Genomic DNA, 7,327 nt, shown 5'->3' on the forward strand with positions numbered 1-7,327 from the left:
TCCGTCAACATTTCGCTACGGGTCAACGATAACTCAGGAACCGTTTGGCCCACATGTTTGAAATTGGATATAGTTGTTTACTGCTATGGCTCGCATAATTAAACGTCCTATTTTGAAGCACGCCAGCCTCGACGTACTTTCGAGCCACGGCAATTTTTTGGGCAAAAGTGGGAATTGCCATTAGTCAGTTCAGGTTCAACGGATTTGCTCATTTTTGGTATGTGAATGAATAAGGGCTAGGGGTTTTGATATTTAAAAAAAAAAATTATGCAAATTAGGTAGGGTTTGGCAATTATATAGCATATTATATAGACACAAAACAGTCTGTGGTGTCACACTCGGCTGGTTCGTTTTACAAGATTTCATTGACAATATCTTTAATGCAAAATTGGTATTTCCTTTCCACCCTGCCGATAAAACGTCTATATTAGAGTAAAGTTTTACGAAAACATGTCGGAACGCAGCATAACCTATTTATTTCAAATGCATCGCTACAAAGCGGGTATAGCGCCATCTACGGTCACAAATTGTGATTCATTTTGTTTATAAATTATTATTGCGATATACAGATGGCAATCGTTTCTATAATGTACGTCGATGGTTGCTCAATTAAAACTGACTTCTTCTACTCACTCATTTGCATCCTTTTTAGCTCATCTGACATAGTCAGATGCAGCTTGTGAATCGCACGATGCGCCCGTCGTCCGTGCCGTGCGTGCGTGCGTGCGTGCGTCCGTCAACAGTTGGGCACAAATCTTAACCGCTCGACGTACGGTCACGATATTCGGCACATCGGGGGGGATCGTCAAAACGAGTTGGGATGACGAAGCTGGGGTCAAAGGTCAAAGGTCAAGAGGTGTAAGAAGGGGGAACATTCACTCCTTAACTTAAGGTATAGGGAGGAAATGCAGAATTGCGGCAAGCAAATCTAAACGGCTCGACCTAGGCTCGTGATAGTCGGTGTGTAGCATCATGGTAGGAAAAGCGCATCACTGTGCCGAAATTGGAGTCACGAGGTCAAAGGTCAATGGGCACAGGCAGATTTAAACATTTTCTGAGGTCATGGTCTGACGGAGGCGAATGAAAAACTTTTTGTTTCAGCCGGTGACGCTAAGCATTTTTATGGCCCTTATTGAAAGGACCATGAATATGATCCCTTCCTGCTGGTCATGCGAAGAGTAACGTGTCGATAACCTTTTGACCGCTCAGAGAGGGGTTAAATATGGATTGTCTTACTGTCCTGTTAAAAGAATTGATTGCCGGGTTTGCATAGTAAGCATCTATACAATGCCATGGATTACGAGCTAGACAATGTCACAGTGAAATTTCAAAAAGCTAAATTTGGTTTAAGAAGGTTTATGCTCGCTTAAACATGCTATAATTTCTATGGAATCTCTGCTACTGTCAGTACTTGTTACGATTGTAACGTATGGCCACTGCAGTGGCATGTGGTGGTGGCTTGTGTAATTGTTTTTGACTGCGTTAAATTCAGTTACAGGTGGCCAGCTCTCTAATTGCAGGCCTGTATAGGTTGGCATAGGTAAATGGATGAGTGGCTTACGCTATTCCTGTCTTGCAAATAAGTTGTTGCTACTACATACGATGGAGAGCTTCCAATCTTTAATCTGAAAGACACTTAAAGTACCGCAATCTGCGTGGCAACTTTCATAACGATCCCCAAACATTCTTTTGAGAAGGTTCCTGGATACCATCCCTGTGCATTCAACTGTTTCGGCGTGTATGTGAACACATTTGGGAACTAACAGGGGTTACACTAGAAGAATCCCACCACTACCACCACAAGAGTCACCGCAGTAGAGCAGTTAGATGAGCGCTCTCGCTCCGCGGCACTTGTTGTGGTGAGCTACAGTGTCATTGACACTTTCATTAAATTCATGTTTATGTAAATAATAATTATTTGTATATGGGTACTAAACACTTATCAAAGGGTTTATTGCGAAATTATTGCTCCCAAACGCTCAATCTCAAAACAATAGAGCGAAATATAGTCTCACATCACAGCAGATATATTACTGATAAGATATATATATATATATACTAATATAATTATATAGATATACAGATTATATATACTTTAAGCAGTTTGTCATGATTAACATGGGACCAAGCATCTGATGTTTGGGTGGGTGGGTTTTTTGGTAGTGTGTTTACGGGAGTTTGTGAGATTCTTTACGTAGATATGATGATGTGTGTGCAGGTGGTTGCGTGTGTGGGGGTGTCAGTTTGAGTGTGTGAGTAGGTGGATGGCTGGGAGAGTACATGTGTGTGTGTGAGTAGAATTGGTGATTGAAAGAAGAGTCGTTATTTCGATACATGACCGCATTAGATTATTGAGATTTACTAACGTTAATAAGCGACCAGATATCTGTTTGTAAAACAATATGGTGGCAATAAAAGTTTATGTTTACATGATAATATATGCATTTATATATGTGTGTTGCATATTTATTGCTGATCTAGCAGATCTTTTAGTTATGTTAACGAGATTCTCTCATTTTCCTTCACCCTTTATGCGTATGCAGCTATTTAATGTTATAGCAATCACATGTTGTTAGGCACCTTCAGACCCTCGATCGCTCTATAAGGTCAGCTTAAGAGCATTCCTACATATGCGTGTGATTCTCATCCAGCATCATCACCATCCTCCCTCCCCCCAAAGCATCCTCTTCCATTCACCCCCAGCATTCTCCCCCACGTCTTTCTTAGCATCGTGCCTAGCATCCTCATAGTGTCCTCCCCAGCACCCTCCCTCTGGCATCCTGCTGCGTGCTTGCCCAATATCCGGCCTCCCCAACATCCTACCTAGCATCCTCCCCAGCATCCTGCTGTGTGCTCGGCCAATATCCTCCCAAACATCCTACCCCAGCACATTTCCTCTGATGAAAAAAACCTGCAGTGTTGTTCTATCATTCAACTAGAGCACTCGGAGAGCACAGACCTCCGCCAAGGCAGATGAATTCTCTGACTGTGAAAATTTTTATTAATTAATTAATTAAGTGAAAAGTTTAATTAATTAATTAAATAATTAATTGGATCCGGATCACCACCAAAATGTAATCAATTCAATGAGTGATGGTGACGCTAGATGGCAGACGCACATACACATACATTAGACTCTATCAGAAATCATGTAAGCGACACAGGCGCCATTCCCACGTACATTAGCATAGGGGAAGGATGTTGGTGGGATGTAACGGCCAAAGTGAAATTTTTAGAGCAGATTTTACCATGCACATCTTTTCCAGGCATATGCGTAATCCCTGTCCACGTTAAGTGAGTAACTTTGGATACGAAAAATAATCGTTGCTGGCAACGTTGCAACCAAAGTGAAATTTTAAATCGGGTTTCACCATGCACACGCGGCGCGAGCCCCCCTCTGTCCAGTTTGAGTGTATTAGTACAGTAGATTAGAAAATAATCGTTCAAAATGTGAAAAAAGTATGAAAATTGGTACACTTGCATACTTTTGTACGCACGCGCGCGCGCACGCACATAACAGATAGCTATATACGCGCACGAGCACGCACGCACATAACAGAAGCTATATACGCGCGCGAGCACGCACGCACATAACAGGTACCTATACGCCCGCGAGAACGCACGCACGCACATAACAGAAGCTATATACGCGCGCGAGCACGCACGCACATAACAGGTACCGGTATACGCCCGCGAGAATCGCACGAGGCATAAACAGGATCGCGACTAACGCGCCGGCGAGCACGCACAGCGACATAACAGAAGCTATATTACGCGCGCGCGAGCACGCACCGCACATAACAGGTACCTATAGCGCCCAGCGAGAACGCAACGCACGCAATAACAGAAAGCTTAATATATCGCGCGCGAGCACGCCACGCACATACCAGGTACTATAACGCGCCGCGAGAAACGCAGCGCACGCACATAACAGGTAGCATATACTGCCCGCGAGAACGGCACGCACGCACATAACAGAAGCTGATATACGCGCGCGAGCACGCATGCACATTAACAGGTACCTATACGCCGCGAGTAACGCACGTACGCACATAACGAAGCTATATACGCGCGCGAAGCACGCATGCACATAACAGGGTACGCTATCGCCCGCGAGAAAAACGCACGCGACATAACAGATAAGCTACTATATACGCGCGCGAGGCACGCCACGCACAATATCAGGTACCTATACGCCCGCTGAGCACCGCATGCACGGCAGCAACGCGCGCCAACAGATAGCGATAGCGCAGCGCACAACGCGCACAACAGATAGCGAATACGCCCGCCGAGAACGCACGCGACATAACAAATAGCTATACGCCCGCGAGACCCCGCACGCACGCAACTAACAGATAACTATATACGCGGCGCTGGAGCTACGGCATGCCACATACAGCGTAGCCTATACGCCGCGAGAACGCACAGCACGCACATAACAGATAGGTATACTTACGCGTCGCGGAAAGCACGCACGCACATAACAGTTACGCTATACGCCCGCGAGAGACGCAAGCGTCGCCATAACAGGCTTACGGCTCTACGCCCGCCGAGGCATGGGGGGGCGCCACGCACATAACAGGTACCTATACGCCCGCGAGAACCGGCACGCAGCACATAAGCAGATAGCTATATACGCGCGCGAGCAGCGCACGCAACGAATAAACAGGCTAGCCTATACGCCCGCGAGAACGCAGCACATAATAGAAGCTATATAGCGCGCTCCGCTGACAACGGCACCGCAACATAACTATAACAGTACTATACGGCGCCGCGGATGAACGCACGGCACGCACATAACAGATAGCTATATTAGCGCGCGCGAGCAGCAGCAGCATAAAACAGATATCTATATATACGCCCGGCGCCGAACGCAACGCGCATACAGAAGCTTATATGCGCCCGCGAGACGCACCAGCATAAGCAGATAGGCCTATTACGCCGCGAGAACGTCGCACGCACCGCACATAACAGATAGCTATATGACGCGCGACCGGAGGCACGCGCGCAGCATAAGCAGGTACGCTAATCTCCCGCGAGAGACGCAGCGCCAATAACAGAAGGCTTATAATACGCGCAGGCGAAGCAGCGCGCGCACAATATACAGGTAGCTAACCTACGCAGCGAAGAACGCAGGCACGGCACATAACAGAAGCTATATACGCGCACGAAGCCAGCGCACGTACAATAACAGATACCTGACACGCCGCGCAAAGGGAAAGAAGAAACGCACGCAACCGCGAGCATGAACAGATAGCTATATACGCGCGCGAGGCACGCCCGCAACAATAATAGGTACCGTATATACGCCCGCGAGAAAGGCACGCACGCACGATAACAGCTATAGATAGCTATATATCGCCCCGCGAGAACGCCGCACGCACATAACAGATAGCTGTATTACGCGCGCGAGCACGCACGCACATAACAGATTACCTATACGCCACCGCGAGAACGCACGCACATAACAGATACTATACTGGTACATACAAGTACTATATTTGTTGTTTGTGGCGAGGTACAGTGTTACGCGGCAGCTGAGCCGACAATCTGCGACAACTTGTGGAGCAATGCAGTTTCGAGACATTTTGTTTATTAGCTTGAACAATAGTAGGCTATTATTTAGCTTGGCCATGCCAATGTTCTTGTTGTACTGTATAGGCTAAGCAACTTGTTGTCTTGAATTATCTCTCTCTCACACTGGGGTTGCCAGTTTGGCATTGTGTTTGTTAATATACCTGAGAAAAACCGAGGTAATTCAACCATTTTCAGCAGCATGTTTGTTTGTATCTGTTATACTATGTCATTGGATACATTTTGAATGTACAGAGTTAAAATGTGATGGCGGCCATGTTGATTCAATATGGCCGGCTGTTAAGTTATAATTGGACAATTGCAATGTCTTGTTTAATATGAAGAGAGGGCTTATTAACCCGCTGCGGCCAGTGCTGCATTTTTGCACGTCTCTATATCTCTTTCCTGTGAACAGGAAAAATTGCTACAGTTTTTACAATTTTTTATGGTGGCCATTTAAATCTCAAAGATGGTGGTCCAAAAAACGTCGGCTTGGATGCACATGCATCACGTTGTTGGTATAAAATAGTAACCGCCAATTAACGTCTGTCCAGTCCATTTTCAAGTCTGTTAGGCGAAGATTATTAACCGAGATAATAGCATTTTTTAAGAAATGACGCGGCCATTTTTGAATTCATGATGGCGGCCAAAGTTGCAGTTGATTCGCAGGTGTCCGTTTTTAAATGAACGAGCATACAAAAAGTAATGCAAGTGAGCCAACTTTTTCAGCCACTTTTTTTCACAATTTGGAACGATTTGGATGGTATCCCTGACCTAACCGACTGTACTATATGAGATCGGTCGAAGGAACAATTAATCTGGTTGTATAACGGCCGACCAGCGACGCGCATTGCAGTATTATCAGGAGTGTAATCATAAACCAGGAGTTTTGATACAGCTCCTGGTATTATGCAGGCAGTATAGGAAAAGCATTGTGGCAGAAAAATGCTGTGGCAAAGTGAAGGATTCTAAGGCGGATTTACTATGCACTGCTACGATGCCTTCTGGGCAATACACCCCTTCTATTTTCAGCGCCGTAAGTTAGGCCGAAAATAAATTATATTGGCTGGCAACGCGACCAGCGAGCGGCGAGCGCGCCATTCTGCGATGTACATTGCACTGATCTCTAATAATAATAATCGATTATATTATAGAGATCAGTGGTAAGGCATTGGCATAGGGGAAGGATATTTGTGGCGCCAAAGGAAAAAAATATTAATTTATTCCGCGACTGATACAGTATTGATTTAACGTCTTTTCCGAGGGTTAATCACGTGGCATTTCGAGTCGTCATGAGTTTTCAAGTCCAAGGTTTGATTTCAAGTTATTCGAGCGCTGAGTACCCGGGCGGCATTTCGAGACATTTCGCGTGCATTTCCGAGAGTTGAGTAGGTGTATTCCGATTCATTTCGGTGTTTAGGAGGTCCCGTTGGTTTTCCAAGAGTTTAGGCAAGGTAAACAAGTGAAGGCAGTGACACAGTTGAGTTTAGTTTGACAACTTGTTACAGTGAAAGTTTAGAAAACATAGACGAAAGCGCAGAAATTTCCTGGGGAAAATTCATGGTACGGGTAATATATGTCTCTCGGTCGTAAAATTGGGTGTGCGCTAACACGCAACTCAAAAGACTATTGTGTAATAAGTAGCATTGATATGAGGGATATCGCAGGGTTAGAGCTTAAAAAAAAAAACTCGGCCAACTGGCGAGGTGAGTCAAGTATTGAGCTTATAGTTATAAAGTTCTTGAGCTTATAA

The sequence above is a fragment of the Priapulus caudatus genome, unplaced genomic scaffold, assembly GCF_000485595.1.
Source record: "Priapulus caudatus unplaced genomic scaffold, Priapulus_caudatus-5.0.1 Scaffold1038, whole genome shotgun sequence".
NCBI classification, from domain to species: Eukaryota; Metazoa; Priapulida; class Priapulimorpha; order Priapulimorphida; family Priapulidae; genus Priapulus; species Priapulus caudatus.